At 39.1% G+C, this 19377-nt stretch overlaps 1 non-coding gene across 1 annotated transcript; it reads right to left on the bottom strand.

Moving 5' to 3' along the window:
• Positions 1–11838: 11838 nt before the first annotated feature.
• LOC127124621 (small nucleolar RNA R71) lies at positions 11839–11945 on the bottom strand. The gene has a single exon (XR_007804092.1). It is a non-coding gene; the product is annotated as a small nucleolar RNA R71 (small nucleolar RNA).
• Between the last annotated feature and the right edge of the window lie 7432 nt (positions 11946–19377).

Genomic DNA, 19377 nt, shown 5'->3' with positions numbered 1-19377 from the left:
TAATTGCTTGGATGATTGAAAGTAACCCTTCATGTTATTCATCATCATTATGATGTGTATGTAAGTTTGATTCAATTTTGACATATATGGCTTTGAATTCATTGGAATGATTTTTGCACTCAACCACTTTCCTTATTCCTGTTTTGTCTAGAATTGAGATAGGTGGATTGAGAAAATTGCCAAACACTTTTGAACCATTTGAATGTCCCTAGTAAATCCTTGTTCCAATCTTTTGTGTCATTGCTTTGGTTGTGAGGGTGGAAACTTTTGTTTAGGGACAAACAAAATGCTAAGTTGGGGAGAGTTGTTAGGGACCAATTAGTACAACTTTTTATATCATTTTATTGGTCCCTTTTACCAAGTTATGATGTAATTACACACTTTTGTTCTCACTATTTTGTATAAATGCAATTAGGTTTAATTTATTTTGTTTTGAATAGTTATTTCACATATTTGTTAGTTTTGTAGAATTTTTGAATGAGAAAGCTTTGGAATGCAACACCACATCTTGGATGAAGCTTGCCAAACAAGGAAGCTGGAGAAGCATTAGTTCGCGCCGCGAACTTCCTTCGCGCCGCGAAGGCTGCGAATCCAGCAAGCTGACTGAGGGTCAAAAGTGCTGTCTTGGAGAAAAAGCTATTTTTGCCATTTTGATGTCTGCCTTGGGATAACTTTTCTGTTTTGGATGAGAATGACCAATTAGGGAAATGTCAACCCTTTTTGTAGAAAATATACATTATTCTAGGGCATTCATTCATTACTATTCACACATTGATATTGGGAGATTTTTGTAAGAGAGAAAAACAAAGTTTTTCTTCTTTAACTTTCTGCTTTGTAACAATGATGATGAGGAGCTAAACTCCCTTTTGTCAAGATTGGAGGTAGTAGCTATTCTCATATGTTTATGTATTCCATTTGATTTATATATTTGATAAAGATTGTTGATGTATTAAATACTGTTTTTGCCCTAAGTTGAAAACCAGATTTGAGTAGTTGTCGAGAGAGATTATTTGAGTCTTGACATAAAACATATTTTCAAGTAGTGAATAAGTTGTAGAGATAGATTTATTCATTACTCTTCTTTGGTATCAAACATTAAAGATTTCGATATTGATAGTTAGGTGGAGAGATCGTCTAAGGATCAATATAGTGATTATCACAATATCGTTTAGACATAAATGACTTTGAAAGGATACTTGAACATCATCAATAATCTTAAATGTATGTATTTATCATAAGGAATCATAAGCATTTGAAATAGTGAACTCCAATCTTGCCAAGCTTTTACATTTGATTAAAACCATTTTACTGTTTTTAGTGATATTCACTCACAAGATAACTTTCCAAACAAAACAACTTGTTACTCTCTAAACTTATAACATTTGGATTATAGAACGGAGGTAATATCAACCAATCTCTGTGGATACGATATAAAAAATATTTGCCGAAGATATACTTTTCAACAACTTCTATGATTTTTTAGGTTGCGACACTAACCTTAAATAATACCGAAATAGAAGAATCCGTGGAAGAAAATCATACGAATATAACTCTGCCATGGTATGCTGACTTTGTCAACTACCTAGCTGTTGGAGTACTTCCACCGGACCTATCATACCAACAAAAGAAGAAATTCTTTCATGATCTAAAACAGTACTACTGGGATGAACCTCTGCTTTTCAAGAGAGGTACCGACGCTATTTTCCGTCAATGTGTTCCCGAGGATGAAATAGACGATATAATCTCTCATTGCCATTCTGCTCCCTATGGTAGGTACGCAAGCACTTCAAAAACTTATGCTAAGATCTTACAATATGGCCTCTTTTGGCCTACTCTATGGAAAGATGTCCATAATGCGGTTATAAATTCCGATCGGTGCCAACACACTGGTAACGTTTTAAGACGCGATGAAATGCCACAAACAGCCATCTTAGAAGTGGAAGCTTTGATGTGTGGGGGATTGACTTCATGGGACCATTCCCGTCATCTTTTGGTAATAAGTACATCCTCGTAGCTGTCGATTACATCTCAAAATGGATCGAGGTTGTAGCCTCTCCAACAAATGACACACGAGTAGTGATTAAGATGTTCAAGAACAAAATCTTTCCTAGATTCGGTGTGCCAAAACTAGTAGTTAGTGACGGTGGCTCCCATTTCATATCAAATATCTTTGGAAAACTTCTTCTGAAGTATAGATTCTGACACCGTGTAGCAACACCTTATCACCCACAAACCAGTGGGCAAGTCAAAGTTTCAAATAGAGAGATCAAACAAATTATAGAAAAGACTGTCGAAATTGAAGGAGAAGAGCGATCCAAAACGCAGCGGAATTTAAAATTTCTCCTTTAGTGATCCTTACGAATGAGCATGATCAGTGATAGAATCGTTACCTCTTATGGCGATTGTAACCTTTGATACAGATCTACGGAGCGATCACAAACATTGAACGATGACAATGCCTCTACTCAGTCCATACGAACAAATTCCTTCAATCTCAGTGCTAGCTACTACGAATGAAGGCTTTGAGTGAGAGAGGGAGAGAAACAAAATTGCAACTACTCAAAGGCTTCTACACAAGGGTTCTATTTATATAACCACTTGTGTGGGTTGCAAGCTAAAAAGCCCACTCAAGTGTATGTGGCCCATATCTTATAATATGCCAAAATCACTTAAGCGCGTGGTACCTTACCATATTTCGTATTCTACTTAAGTACACCATACCTTACGATGTTCTACAATTCACTTAAGGGCACCGTACATTACGGTATTTCTTAGTTACTCTATCTCTCATCAACCCATCATTTTGTGTGTGACCTTGTAGGTTTTCGCGGCATTGGCAATTATATTAAATAACGTATTTAACATAATAAACAGTGAGCGGTATCTAGCAACACATCACTGCTACCCAAGACACGAAAATGTCACGTGATCTGACAAATCTTTTTGTGATAATACTTATGTTTACAATTACCCTTTTGTCCTTATGTCTATATTGAACACAAGGCATAGACCATGTCATCCTTGTCCAGTTCAATATTGGGCCCATAAACATTTATCCTATTACGCAGGATGGGAAAATTCCATCTAGGTCACTCATGTCCCTTAGCATGCTTCGTGGAGTACCCATAAACTGTCTTTATGGTCATCCAATTATGGACAATGTTTGATCAGCAATAAGGCACTCGACTCTACATCTAGGGTCAATAGTGGTTTCAGGTCGAAGGGTGGTATACACCATTATCACCATGAGAATAACTTAGGACACTTTGCATAACATTCTATATAGTATTCTCATAGCAAGTCAATCCAGTATAAATATTACTCTTAATATTCATACCTATGTTTAAGACTTCATAACTCCTTATCCATGATCCATGAGATGTGATCATCAGTCTATATACATAATAGTCTTAATGCTTTAATGTTATCCCACTTCACAATAAAGCTCGACTATGGATACTTTAAGAATAGTGTCCTTATGTTTAATGTGATCTCATGATTAAGTCACACTTAATACATTAAACGGACTATCTATTCTAGGGACTTTATTAGACAAACATAATAAAGAAAAACCCTTTTATTATTAATAAATAATTCGATACAAGTACCAAAAGTATTTGGCTCTAGGGCTTACACCAACAATCTCCCACTAGCACTAGAGCCAATCAAGCATACATACCCCTAATGCCCATAGATTTAGTATGTCCATCATGCTTCTGCTGCACAAGAGGCTTTGTCAGTGGGTCAGCAATATTATCAAGTGTAGATACTCTGCTTATTTTCACATCTCCTCTATCTATTATCTCTCGAATGAGGTGATAACGCATAAGTATGTGTTTAGATCGTTGGTGAGATTTAGGTTCCTTGGCTTGTGCGATAGCACCATTATTATCACAATAGAGACCAATGGGATCCACAATGCTAGGAACTATGCCAAGTTCACTAATTAACTTTTTGATCCAAACAACTTCCTTTGCTGCACTTGAGGCAGCAATATACTTGGCCTCGGTTGTAGAATCAGTAACTGTATCTTGCTTTGAACTTTTCCAACTCACAGTGCCACCGTTTAAGCAAAACACATAACCAGATTACGATCTAAAGGCATCCTTATCTGTCTGGAAGCTAGCATCGGTGTATCCAATTACAGCCAGCTCTTCCTGACATCCATATATCAAGAATGAGTCCTTAGTCCTTCTCAAATACTTAAGGATATTCTTGACAGCTACCCAATGAGCATCACCAGGATCAGATTGGTACCCACTCGTTGCACTTAAAGCATACGAGACATCTGGTCTAGTACATAACATGGCATGCATAATAGATCCTATTGCAGATGCATGTGGAATCTTATTCATGTGATCTCTTTATCCTTTAGTTGAAGGGGGTTGTGTTTTTGATAGACACAACCCATGTTGCATAGGTATGAATCCTTTCTTGGAATCATGCATATTAAAGTGTCTCAACACTTTGTCTATGTACGTACTCTGACTTAGGCCAATCAGTTTTTGTGATCTATCTCTATAGATTCTGATTCCTAATATATAGGCTGCTTCACCTAGGTCCTTCATATAAAAGCATTTCCCCAACTAAGACTTTACTTGTTGCAGAGTAGGGACATCGTTTCCAATGAATAATATGTCTTCTACATATAATACCAGGAAAACGGTCATGCTCCCACTAACCTTCTTGTAGACATAAGGCTCGTCTTCGTTCTTGATGAATCCATATTGTTTTACTCTTTCATCAAAACGAAGATTCCAGCTCCTGGAAGCTTGCTTCAATCCATAGATTGATCTTGGTAACTTACATATCTTTTGGGCTTCTTCTTGTATGTCAAAGCCTTCAGGTTGTGTCATGTACACATCCTCAAGAAGATTCCCATTAAGGAAAGCAGTTTTGACATCCATCTGCCATATTTCATAATCATGATATGCAGCGATAGCAAGTAAAATCTGAATAGATTTAAGCATTGCAACTGGTGAAAAGGTTTCATCATAGTCAACCCCATGAATTTGTTTATATCCTTTTGCAACCAGTCTTGCCTTATAGGTATATGTACCTTACCATCCATGTCAGTCTTCTTTTTGAAGACCCACTTGCATCCTATAGGGTTAGTTCCTACAGGAGGCTCTACCAAGGTCCAAACTTGGTTTGTGTACATGGAATTCTGATCAGTCACCATTTATAGTAAGTTTTCATTACTGATCCGACGCAAAACAGAGACATTTGATACACTGTGCAAGCATTTAAGGTACAATTCGAGTAGTTTTACTGCCGTTATGTTATTTACGCATTTTTAATCTTTATCATGTTTTACTTTGTTTATCGTGATTTTATGCGTGGGATAGTTGTGTTTTTGTCAGACAGATCCAGGTAGAAGAATCGGAGAACTCAGAACACGACAGTGCGAGAGTCCGGTACGCAAAAGAGCAGAAAATCCCAGTACAAGAGGCCTGACACGGGCCGTGTCGGGGCAAGAGAAGTAGTAGGCTGACACGGCCACCCGTGTCAGCCCAAGCCCAATATTTCCAATTTTCTCGGGCTTTTCATTCTTCGGGCTTTGCGGAGACATCTTTGGACCTGTCCAACTGCTGCTGAGAATTTTCACTATAAAAAAAGGTCTTCTACCAAAGGAAAAATCATCTTGGAATACAACAAACCACAGTATTGTGAAGCAATCAAGTGTTACAGAGATCAAGGAATTTGGAGAGCTGAAGAGATTCATGAGCGGGAGAGATTGAAGATCAAAGTCATCCAATTAGTTGTAATGTGTAATTTTTATCTTGAATTTGTTTTAAACAATATGAGTAGCTAAAACCCCCAATGCTATGGGGTGTCCCTGATTTAGAATTGTAATGAATTTGAGTTTACATTTGCATTTATAATATTTTATTTACGGTAACCTTATGATGTGTTTATTGCTTTCTCTTTCGGACCAATCGAGATTGATCTATGGTTATCACTTAGGCTGGACCGCCAGTGATAAGGTTTTCATCAGGTTACTCTGCAGTAGATATCACCTAGGACTAGGGATACCCTGTATGAACCAGAGCATTCTTGATATTATACAGCTTAACTTCACCCTAATTGGCTATGGACATAGGAATTAGGGTAGATTGATTAAAGGTTTTCTCACCAAGGACTTGGGAGAAAATACCCTTGAGAACTGGTAGTAATTGATATTTGTTGATGCAATAGTAACTCAGAGTTATTACAGGGATAAATCATACACCTTCCCTGGCATTGTTCCTTTTTCTCTATAAACCCTCATTTTCATATTTCTTTATTATTTTCTTTTTACACTCAAAAACCAAATTAATACTTTTTGTTTAATTGAATGATAATTTAAACTCAATACTAACGTGCAGTCCTTGAGATCGACATTCGGGGAATTTCCCCATTATTACTATAAAAGGCAAAATAGTACACTTGTTATTTTCCCGATCAAATCCATTTCAGATTTCATGGCTTCTAGCCACTTCTCAGACTAAGGACCAGTTATATCCTCTTGGTAGGTCACAGGCTCATCTTGATCCATGAGTAATACATCACCTTGATCAGTTATGAGATATCCATATCTCTCAAGTAGGTGACGTATCCTGCTTGACCGACGTTGGCCATGTTCTACTTGAGCAGGTTTCTCTTCCACAACTACTTGTGTTCCCTGCTCTAATTCCTCCATAGGTGTATCAATGCTTTGTGATTCTTGAATTTCTTCAAGCTTTACTTTCTTCTCACTGATTCCTTTGGAAATAAAATCCTTTTCTAGGAAAACTCCAGTTCGAGCGACAAACACTTTGCCCTCAGAAGGATTATAGAAGTAATACCCTCTTGTTTCTTTAGGATACCCCACAAATAAGCATTTGTCAGATTTGGGCTCAAGCTTAGTTGAAATTTGTCGTTTCACATAAACTTCGCAACCCCAAATCTTCATGTAAGACATATGTGGTTTCTTACCACTCCATTTATCATATAGAGTCTTCTCAACCATTTTGGATGGAACACGGTTAAGTGTGTAAGCTGCTTCCAATAGTGCATGTCCCCAAAAGGAGTTTAGAAGATCGGCGTGACTCATCATTGATCAGACCATGTCTAACAGGGTTCGATTTCTTCTCTCAGATAAACCATTCCATTGGGGTGTTCTAGGAGGAGTAAGTTGGGATAGGATCCCACACTCTTTCAGATGGTCATCAAACTCTAGGCTTAAATACTCGCCACCTCGATCTGATCGAAGAGTTTTAATATTCTTACCTATTTGGTTTTGTACTTCATTCTTGAATTCCTTGAACTTTTCAAAGGACTCTGATTTGTGTTTCATTAAATACACATAACCACATCTACTGAAATCATCAGTAAATGTGATGAAGTATTGAAAACCTCCTCTGGCTGGTATGTTCAGTGGTCCACATACATCAGTATGTATGAGGGCCAAAATATCATTAGCTCTTTCATCTTTTCCTGTGAATGGAGACTTTGTCATCTTTCCAATTAAACAAGATTTGCATGTCTCATATGATTCATAATCAAAAGAGTCCAAGAGTCCATCTTTATGGAGTTTGGAAATGCGTTTCTCATTTATGTGGCCTAATCGAAAATTCCAAAGGTAAGTTGGATTTAACTCATTAGGTTTCATCCTTTTAGTATTAATGTTATAAATAGGCATTTCGAGATCAAGGACATATAGTCCATTGTTCATTTGTGCAGTAGCATAGAATATATCATTCAAATAAATTGAGCAACAATTGTTCTTTATTATAAATGAAAAACCAAACTTGTCCAAACAAGAAACGAAAATAATATTCCTGCTAATTGCAGGTATATAATAACATTTCTCTAACTGAATTATTAAACCACTAGGTAAAGTAAATACATAAGTTCCTACGGCTAAAGCAGTAACCTTTGCTCCATTGCCAACTCGTAGGTCAACTTCACCTTTTGCCAAATCTCTACTCCTTTTTAGCCCCTGGACATTGGTACAAATGTGATAACCGCATCCAGTATCTAATACCCATGATGCAGAAGTAAATAAATTAATTTCAATAACAAAAATACCTGAAGTTGAAGTATTTACTTCATTCTTCTTATCTTCCAGGTACTTTGGGCAGTTTCTCTTCCAGTGTCCGGTCTTACCGCAATGGAAGCAGGTGCCTTCCTTTGCTACGCCTCCACTAGGCTTCAAAGCAGCAACAGTGGGTTTGGGTTTGGCAACTTCCTTGCATTTCCCTTTATCACCCTGCTTGGTGGGTTTTTTGTTCTGTCTCTTTCCATTTCCGATCATCAGAATGGACTTCCCTTTTGACTTCAGATTTTGCTCAGCAGTTCTTAACATGGCTAGCCGTTCAGGAAGAGTTTTGTCCATATCATTCATATTGAAATTTAGGACAAATTGACTGAATCTATCTGGAAAGATTGCAAGATCAAATCAGTCGCAAGTTCCTTTCCGAGGGCAAAACCGAACCTCTCAAGGTTTTCCACATACCCAATCATCTTGAGCACATGGGGATCTACAGGGGCTCCCTCAGCTAGCTTGCCTTGAAAAAGGGCTTTTGAAACTTCAAACCTTTCATGCCTTGATTGCTCTTGAGAGAGCATCTTTAGGTGTTCGATCATATCGAACGCTGTCATGTTCTCATGTTGCTTTTGCAACTCTGAGTTCATGGTAGCTAGCATGAGACAAGCAGTTTCATTGGCATCATCGACATGCTTCTTATAAGCATCTCTTTATGCCTTAGGTGCAGAACTAAGAGGTTCCTCTTCAGGAACAGGTTTCTCCAAGACATACAGCTTTCTATCATGTTTGAGGATAATCCTCAGATTTCGGTGCCAATCTAGAAAATTTGTCCCAGACAATTTTTCCTTGTCAATGATTGATCGCAAAATTTTGTTAAAGGTGTTTTTTGTCATGGTAATCTACATGAAAATAATGAAAATATAAGTATCAATAGCATATTTGATTAGGCCTTTAATTAAATATGCTCCCACTATTTTACTCAAAATAAATGACCCTTACCATTTGATTCGAAAAATCCCGTTGGAAGATTTCTAGTGGGTCGAGATCCATATTTCACTTTGTTTTAAGTCCGTGTAGGCGAATTACACAAAACTAGGTTATTTAGGTAGGTGATAACACGAAAATACATCAGATATTTGCCTTGATTTGCACTCAAAGATCATACCACTTTAATTAATATTCCGATTATTCCACAAGTATTCGGGTTATTTTTGCAGGTATTTAAATCTTCAAGCATTAATGAGCAAAATGAAGAAAATGAAGAAAATGAAGAAGAAACAGATGAGAAAGCACAGAAAAAAAAGCAGAAAACCAGAATTACAGAAAATATTGATGTGAAGACAATCACAAGGAACATGACGACCATCACGCCTAGCCTGTGATGAACGTCACAAGCCCATGACGAGCGTCACACGACCAAATTATGCGGCGGAAGCAGTCATCAAAAGGATTCAAAATGTGCCTAAATTTTCTCCAACAGAAGCACTTCCCCGTGGATTCCTCACTCAACCAGCAACCCTTAATTATCTCAACTGCCAAAGACCTGTGAGCAATATATAAAGGACCAAAGTTGGAAAAATTGGAACATCTACACTTACGCTCTGTAATTGAATTTTTTCACAGCATTCTAGCTTTTTAGTTATTTTCTTTTCAGCGACTTTGTTTCGGTTGCCTTAGTCCATTTACCATTCTTTTTAGAATTTCCTTTTCTTCTTTCCTTTCCGTTTTCCAGTTAGCCATAGTAGTAGTTTCCTACACTGGGGAACTAATACCCTTTATTTAATTTAGTAAGCAATTGTATTGAAGAAGCAGAATCCTACCGACTTATGGAGGACTGTTCAAGTACTCGAAGATTCGCCATACTCTGTTAATCCAATTGCCAGGTTTTTATCAAATTATTATTATTATCTTGTTATTGTTATAATTATGTCTGCCGCACTGTTAATCTGTTTATGCTCTGTGTTTGCTTTATTTAACATGTCCGAATAAATTACCGGTATCGGTATGTAACAATTTAATTTGATGAGATTTAATAATAATCGGTGAAAACTCTTTTTCTCAAACAATCTTTTAGGCCGAGGTTTTTAATTTAAATTTATATAACTTTATCACAAAAGCGTGTGAAGCTATTTAATACGGTTTTGCCAGGAGAGCGGGAAATTAACTAAGGTGAGAACCAACAATCGCGAGAGCGTGAGGCTCGAGTTGGATAGTAAAAATTAGGCATTGAGTTTTAAAACAGCGAGAGCACTTTAAAAACAATTAGAACTTATTTATTTTCAAAAAGTAATTTTAACTTCAAATGGGACAGCGAGAGCGTACATTCTGACTTAAAGTTATAGGCCGAATCAACAATCACGAGAGTGTGAGATAAAGCCTTTTAAATAAATATTTTCTACTGAGAGATATTTGGCATTCAAACTATTCACCGGTGACTTATTGAATCCCTGACAATTAGTTCATTGGATACTGATTCCTTCCATCAATTCTTTCTTAAAACCAAATTCCCCTTAGATCTAATATTCTGCACCCGAACTTCTACTAATCATTTCCTTAGCTAAACATAGTGACGTTAGTAACACTAGTTTGACCATAGGTCCCTGTGGGATCGATATCATTTAAAACTAAAGCGTCTGGACTGTACACTTGCAGTCAAGTAACAGATAGACTATATTTTATATATAGTCACGACAATCATCAGTAGGAACTCCTTCCAATTGTATCTAATACAACTCTCGAATATTTTAGTTGGGTGAATAACTCCTTATTCCAATCCATCACATGGATCATTTCCAACTCTTGCTTCTAAACATATATAATCTTATTATAATTTGTTTAGTTAAGTTTGACCCATTATTTTAGCAATTGGATATTACAATTATCCCATCGCACCTTACTAATATAGAACATGCACCTCGCGTAGGCGAAACCTACATTATCCGATACTAGTCTTGATGAGTGCTAAAACTTGGAAAGCATAAACTTAATATTTAATTTGAGGGAATTTGCAATTATTCTGATCTCACCGGCTTATTTATCATAAAAATCGTCTCTCACATGCATCAAGATACATTCACATGAATCAACATACATAATGAAACAGTTATGGCCCCTAGCGCAACTGTTCTCCCAAGCCAATGAGAGAACCTAAGCTAACCTAATAACGATCTAAGCTTCTCCAAGCAAGATCTTCAAGGTTGTCCTCCTTTGATATTGAATTCTTCTTTTTCTTCATAATATTACATTACATAAAAGAAACTCATTTTACATACGAGGGAGTGAGATGAAAAAAGAAGTTGCATTAAGAGATTAAAAGAGAGGCACGACACGCAGGTCGTATTTTAAAAACCCAAAACAAAATAAAGGAAAACTAAGGCCATAACCGATCACCACAAGACAATAATAATAAACACATTATTATTATTTATTTTAATTATTTTAATTAATTAAAACCAAATTAAATTTCGGCGACCGATCACACTACGCAGAGTTAGCCGGGGGTCCGCTGCCCGGTCAGCGGGACGGGGGTTTTGCTGACCGATCAGCGGACGGTGGTTCCCTCACTATTATCAGCCGTCCAGCAACATCAATTTACTGGAAATCCTACGGACGATCCTAATGAACACCTGACCAAGTTTGTGCAGTACGCAGACACTGTAAAGGCGAATGGTGTATCTCAAGATGCGATAAGACTACGCCTCTTTCCTTTCTCACTAAGAGACAGAGGTTGGGCTTGGTTGTAATTATTGCCATCCAACTCAGTTACAACATGGGAAGAACTGAAGAACATTTTCTTATCCCGATATTTTTCGCCAAGCAAAACTGCTATGCTGAGAGCTCAAATCAACGGATTCAAGCAAAAAGATGTGGAATCTCTCTACGAAGCGTGGAAGAGATACAAGGACATGATGAGGATATGTCCACGTCAGGGTCTCGAAGACTGGGTGATCATTCACACATTTTACAATGGGCTTATGTATAACACAAGACTGACAGTAGACGCTGCCGCGGGCGGTGCACTTATGGATAAGCCATACAACGAAGCCTATCAACTCATTGAAAACATAGCCCAGAACCATTGCCAATGGGGAGGTGAAAGAACTCCCGTAGAAAAGTCCCAGACAAAGGGTGGAATGTACGAAATCAGTAGCCTTGACCATGTTCATGCAAAGGTAGATTCCCTTGTTTAAAAATTAGACAACTTGACCATACCACCCGCAGCCACTGTGGCTGCTGTAACTCCAAACTGTGAGTTATGTGGAAACCCTGGACACACTGCACTAGAATGTCAAATATTAGCAGGAGTCCCAACCGATCAAGTGAATTACACACAAGGAAATCCCTATTCGAATACCTAAAACCCAGGTTGGAAAAACCATCCTAATTTCTCGTATAAGAATAACAACGCCCTGTATGCACCTGGCCAAGCACCAGTTGTTCCGCCTGGATATCAATAGCCAGCTAATAATGCTCATAACATGCCTAGGAAGTCAAATCTCGAATTAATGATGGAAAGCTTCATAGCTACCCAAGCTCAAACAAACAAAGACTTCTTGAACCAAGACATACATACTAGCGAGAACTTAAACAACTAACGAACAAAGTAGACGCCTTAGCCACCCACAATAAAATGCTTGAAACACATATTTCACAAGTGGCTCAACATCAAAAATCTATAGCCGCTCCAGCTGGAACATTTCCTGGACAGCCGCAACCTAATCCAAAAGGACATGCAAATCCCGTTATACTAAGGAGTTGAAAAGAAGTAGACGGACCCGTAGATCCAAGACTCCAAAACCCTGCCATGTACCAAAAACCAGACAAAACCTCAACTGAGCAGGTGAATGAACCAAAGGAAATAGAAGATAATACCCGAGAGGCCGAAGAGAAAGAGAAACCTTATGTGCCTTCGCCTCCTTATAAACCACCCATTCCGTAACCTCAAAGACTCACAAGTTCTAAAACTGCGAGCCAATTTAGGAAATTTGTTGAACTTCTGAAGCAACTAAACATTACGATACCCTTTACAGAAGCCATCACACAAATTCCCTCCTATGCCAAGTTTCTTAAGGAAATCCTATCCAATAAGAAAAAGATTGAGGATAACGAAACAGTTACACTTACTGCTGAGTGTAGCGCAATAATCCAAAATAACATGCCTCCCAAACTAAAAGACCCAGGTAGTTTTTCCATGCCCTGTGTCATTGGAAAATTCATCATAGACAAAGCTCTATGCGATCTAGGAGCCAACATTAGTGTAATGCCCTTAACCATTTGTAGAAGGCTCAGTATGGGAGAACTAAGACCAACCAAGATGTTTGTTCAATTAGCTGACCGCTCAATCAAATATCATGTTGGTATACTAGAGAATATCCCCGTACGTGTAGGACAATTTTACATTCCTACAAACTTCATAATCATAGACATCAAAGGAGATGCCAGTACACCTATTATACTAGGAAGGCCATTCTTGGCTACCGCCGGAGCCATAATAGATGTAAAGAGAGGTAAGCTGAAATTAGAAGTTGGAGGGGAAAAGGTTGAATTCATCTTAACACAATTCTTACAAGCGCCAACTATAGACGATACCTGTTGTCTACTTGATGTCATAGACGAGTGCGTAAGAGAGATGGAGATGCAAGAAACCACATACTCTGATATAATGAAAACCCAAACCCCTCTAATCTTTGAAGACGATAATTGGCATGAACCATACCAAAACGAAAGTCTAAGTGAATGCTTAGCACTTACACCCAACCACATGCCATGCCCAAAGAAACCTGACTTGGAATTAAAAGCACTACTAAAGAACCTAAGATATGAATTCCTAGACACTGAACTGAAAAAACCAGTAATAGTCAACGCTGACTTGGGACAGATGGAAATAGAAAAGTTACTAGATGTCCTAAGAAAATATCCAACTACATTAGGATATAACATCGTCAATCTAAAAGGAATAAGTCCTTATATCTGTATGCATCGCATTATGCTAGAGGAAGATTGTAAAACCTCTAGAGAACACCAGAGAAGGATCAACCCAATCCTAAGTACGGTAGTCAAGGATGAAGTAAAAAAGCTACTAGATGCTGGAATCATATACCCGGTCTCCTATAGTCAATGGGTTAGCCCTGTTCATGTAGTACCCAAGAAAGGGGGTGTAATAGTTGTTAAGAACGAGAAGGGAGAATCTATAGCAAAAAGAGTTGTGATCGGAAGTAGAATGTGCGTCGACTATAGAAAACTAAACAAAGCCACTCGGAAAGATCATTGTCCTCTACCCTTCATTGACGAAATGCTCGAACGATTGGCTAAGCATTCTCACTTCTTCTATCTAGACGGTTATTCAGGACTCTTTTAAATCCCAATCCATCCTGACGACCAAGAAAAGACTACCTTCACATGCCCTTATGGTACATTCGCTTACCGACGAATGCCATTTGGACTATGCAATGCTCCTGCAACATTACAAAGATGCATGATGGAAATCTTCGCCGATTTTATAGACGACATCATGGAAGTCTTTATGGACGATTTTTCTATTTGTGGGCAGAGTTTTGAAGGATGTCTATCAAACCTTGAAATGGTACTCCAAAGATGTATGAAAGTAAACCTTGTTTTAAACTGGGAGAAATTCCATTTCATGGTTCAACAAGGAAGCGTGTTAGGTCACGTGGTATCTGACAGAGGAATTGAAGTAGACAAAGCTAAGATCAAAATAATAGAGAACCTTCAACCTCTGAAAATCGTACGAGAAATACGAAGCTTTCTAGGACATACCGGTTTCTACCAACGTTTCATTAAAGATTTCTCGAAATTTACCAAGCCACTTACAGGTTTATTAATGAAAGACGCTGATTTCATCTTTGATGAAAAATGTGTAACATCGTTCAACCAATTGAAAACATCTTTAATCACCGCACCCATAATGCAACCACCTGACTGGAGATTACCTTTCGAAATCATGTGTGATGCGAGTGATTACGCAGTAGGCGAAGTGTCGCGTCGCGCGAAAAACCGGCGGGAAAAGAAAGAACAATAGAGCCGCCACCGTGCGTTATTTATCCCAAAAGAGGGAAAGGAAACGCTCAGAGTAAACCTGGGAAAGAACATGGTCTCGCGACCAAAGAGGATGGGTTCGGGAGTCGGTTATGCGAAGGGAAGGTGTTAGGCACCCTACGCATCCGTAGTACTCTACGGGATCCACGCACAAAAGAAAGGATAAATGGTTGCTAAAAACGCTGCTCACACACACACACTGGCTGAAAGAGACAAAAGAGACTGACTGAGACTGAACTCGGCAGGATGTCGCATCCTGGGCCTACTTAGTCTATCAGGCATAGACATCAGAGTCGAAGTAGTTCGGACTGGGGAAACGACACATGCTCGCTAGGATGTCGCATCCTATGCATACGTATCTTCTCGGACGAGAGAAGAATCAGAGCATTCGTAGCTCGGCTGACACGCACACAAACAAAATAAGACAAAGGCAAACGTGGAGCCTGAATGCCAAACACTGGACTTACATCAGCATCCGAACCAACAAACACACACAGGAAACCAACTGCCAATCGCTGGACTTATGTCGGACTCCAACCAGAACACACACAAGGGTGGTTAAGACACAAAGGGTTGAAAAAGAAAAAAAGGGCGCCCGGAGAGATCAGCTCAATCTCCTTCCTACATACTTCATCTGGTATGAAGATCAGGGCGATGTAGTTCCCCTACGCAGGGAAAAAGGTCTAGCCTAACCAGATAACAGAGGGAGACACAACACTAGGGAGACTACGACTCGAGCCTAGATGTTGTCATGCAAAGTCAACCCTAAGTTAAGGTTTCTAGCTAGATGGCACAAGGGCCAACCTATCCTAAGAAGACTTGCACAGGAAGCAAGGGTCTCGATTGCAACTAGGGCAAGAGAAAGGGGAGGTCTCAATCGCAACGAGGGCGAGAGAAAAGAATCGCAACGAGGGCGAAAGCAAACAAGGATTAGTTGTTAGTTGTTAGTCAAACTCGACAAGACATCGCATCTCGTGCCTACGTATCTCATCTGAATATGAGAATCAGAGTTGCCGTAGTTCGGCCAAACAACTCTAAGCATGGCTCACACAGGAAGCAAGCCACACAGACTTGACTTGCACAGGAAGCAAGTCAAGCACAACCTACCTTGCACAAGGGCAAGTCTAAGCTAAAACCCAAAGAGGCAAAGCAAACAAGCAATCACAAACACAAGAAGCACACTCTATATGCATACAAGAGGCTCAAGCAAAGGCTAGGTTTTAGTCGAGGGGTCATATCAACCTCGACAAACAAACCTCTGGTAGTGGGTGGTGAGTGCTCTTAACCTTGACATTGAGAGTCAAGGTGAAGCAGATGAAAGGAGATGAGGGGTGTGCCTCATTGCTTCTATCCCTGGCCTGGGAGAGCATTTGACAAGAATGTGTGGGTTCAGAAGGTGGGAACCCTTCTACACATTGGATACTGACTCAACTGTGCATTTGCACAAGATCTCGGGCTTTTATCTGAGATGCATCAACACAGTAGTGTGAGCAAAACAGAAGACACACTGAATAGCAGGGGATAGGTTGCTTATCCCTTGGGTTCTGCCAATTGCCTCTTCACTTAGGAGGTCTTTGACTCTGTACAAGGACAAATTAAACATACACAGGCATTGCCTCTTAAGGAGGACTTCAGACAGTTTGCCCGGCCAAATAACAGACCGGGTCTCCAGACTACATGAAGTAAAAGAAATTATACCTCAAGCAAGTTGCTAAAAAGCAAAGCAAATCAAGTTCAGAGAACTTAAGCAACTAAAGTACTTGTTTTTGAAGCAAGTTGTGAAACAGTGGCCCTTTGAGTGATTCAAGCTCAGACAGGTGGAGATTGTGATTTGTAATGAAGGATACTTGAGGTCCTTTAGCTCAACCATGCTTGAAAATGCTCAGCTCATGTTTTGCCATTGTTAGTTCTTGAGGAAAACAGAACAAGGAAAGGCTGTGCAGATGATGATTGATGATGATAAATGCTTCACAAGGTTGACTAAATGATGAAGGATGCAAGGGTTGCTCGAGTTCTTTCAAGGGTTTTGCAGAATTTTGTAAAAAATGAAAAAAAGTTGATTGAGAGAGAATGTGTTTTTCTGTATGGAGGCTGTGATGTCTAGGGTTCAAATGAGCAGAAAAATTGCTTATAAGGGTCTGTTTAGCATCCCTTAATCATGTGCTAACCTTGCTTATGTTAAATGAGCCAATTTGCAATTTTTGCTAAACTTGCATAAGTGGAAAATGGAGGTGTATGTGCTGGTCGAATGGGCTGGGTACAGGCTGCACATGGTCTTCACAATTGCTGTTTTTGGTCTGTACATCAATTGCCAAGTTTGTTTTGCTTATGTGAAGCCATTTGCAAGAATTGTCAAATTTGCAACTTTGGCCAAAATGATGATATAATGGTGGTATCAACATGATTTAGGGCTTGGAGCAAGTTTCAAATATGATTCTAAACATTTCCCAATTGGCCAAAGTGAGAAAAAGTCAAAGAATCAAAAAGTCAACTATGAGTCAAACTTGGTTTTTAAATGAAATAGGTCAAAAAATGCCATTTTGAATGGTAGGGTTTTGGTGAATGAAATTTATATTTTTGGAAAGAGGAGGAAAAATGTGGTTTGTAGGAAAAAACCCCACCAAATTTGGCCAAGGGAATTGAGAGATATGGCTTGTTGAAGTTTACAAATTTTTGAAATTGAATTGATCATATCTTGACAACCACACATGGGATTTGAGAGTTCTTGGACTTTTTGAAAATGGGAGAACAAGATCTTCAACTTTCATGTTGGGCAAAAATTCATTTGAAGCTTGTATCATGATGTAAGTTTAAGATCAAGAAGTTTCCATTTTTGGTAGTTGAAATTACAGGTCCACTTTCTATTTTTGGAAATTTTCTGATTGGCTTCAAATTCTTCAATGATGTTGATTGCCATGACACATGGGGCCTATTAGGACATGAATAAGCTCTCTCAAACCAATTCCATCCATCAAAACCATAGAATCAAACACAGTTGACCAACTTTGACTTTTCTAGGGTTTTGGACTGACTGTGCACTTCTGATGAATTCCAAACCCTAATTCCTTGAGACCTTGACTTCAAATGATGTCCCAAGACATATGAACTCTTGATTTTTGATCATGGTGCCCAAATTCCACAAGAATGGCCACCATCCACTGCTTTGATTGGCTGTTGACTTTCTAGGGTTTTCTAGGGTTTCTGCCTGGCTATGCATGAACTGATGGCTTCTGAGCCTTCCACCCTTGACTTGAATACTTCAAAAAGACCCCCAAGTCATGTGAACTTGTTGGATAAACCCTAGGGTTTTTGCTCCTTGAGAAACACCCTTGCTTGCTTGGTTGACTGATCTCCTGATCAGTTTGACCTAATTCTTGCTTGCTTGCTCTTGAGGCAACTGGGGACAATGCAAATGCTATGCAATGGACCATGATATGCTATGACCTAATATGAAATGATATGTACAATGATAGGTGCAAATTTGAGGTGCTACAGCTGCCCCTATTCAATCAGCTGGGAACCCGAACGGATGATAGCAATGGCTGTCAGACTTTCAGGGTAAACAGGGATTGAATACTAAAGAACCGTAGAATTTGCACACTGCTGGGGAATTATTTACAATGCCTGTCAGTATCGGCAAAGAAACAGTCTTGAAAAAGAATCCGTCTGGAACGGAAAAAAGAAATCGGCCTGAATACCGAAACAGAAACGTCGACCTGGATACCAAAATAAATGGTAACACAGGGATAACCATGGCCTGAGCGCCGCTCGTCAGTCTGAATACTGAGCACGTATATGAGAGATTTGATGTTGATCTGAAAATTGAAAATTGGCCTGAACGCCACTTCGGTCTGAATACCGGAAAAAATAAGAGAATAAGTACGTCGACCTGATCGTCGGAAACTTCTTCGGTCTGACTACCGGGAAAAACAAGTGCATCAACCTGATCGTCGGAAACTTCTTCGGTCTGAATACCGGGAAAAACAAGTGCATCAACCTGATCGTCGGAAACTTCTTCGGTCTGAATACCGGGAAAAAACAAGTGCATCAACCTGATCGTCGGAAACTTCTTCGGTCTGAACATCGGGAAAACATAAGTACATCAACCTGATCGTCGGAAATTTCTTCGGTCTGAACACCAGGAAACATAAGTACATCAACCTGATCGTCGGAAACTTCTTCGGTCTGAACACCGGGAAAAACAAGTACATCGACCTGATCGTCGGAAACTTCTTCGGTCTGAACACCGGGAAAAACAAGTACATCGACCTGATCGTCGGAAACTTCTTCGGTCTGAACACCGGGAAAAC

The sequence above is a fragment of the Lathyrus oleraceus genome, chromosome 2 (assembly GCF_024323335.1).
Source record: "Lathyrus oleraceus cultivar Zhongwan6 chromosome 2, CAAS_Psat_ZW6_1.0, whole genome shotgun sequence".
Taxonomy (NCBI): Eukaryota; Viridiplantae; Streptophyta; class Magnoliopsida; order Fabales; family Fabaceae; genus Lathyrus; species Lathyrus oleraceus.
This window is presented reverse-complemented; position numbering and strand designations above follow the sequence as displayed.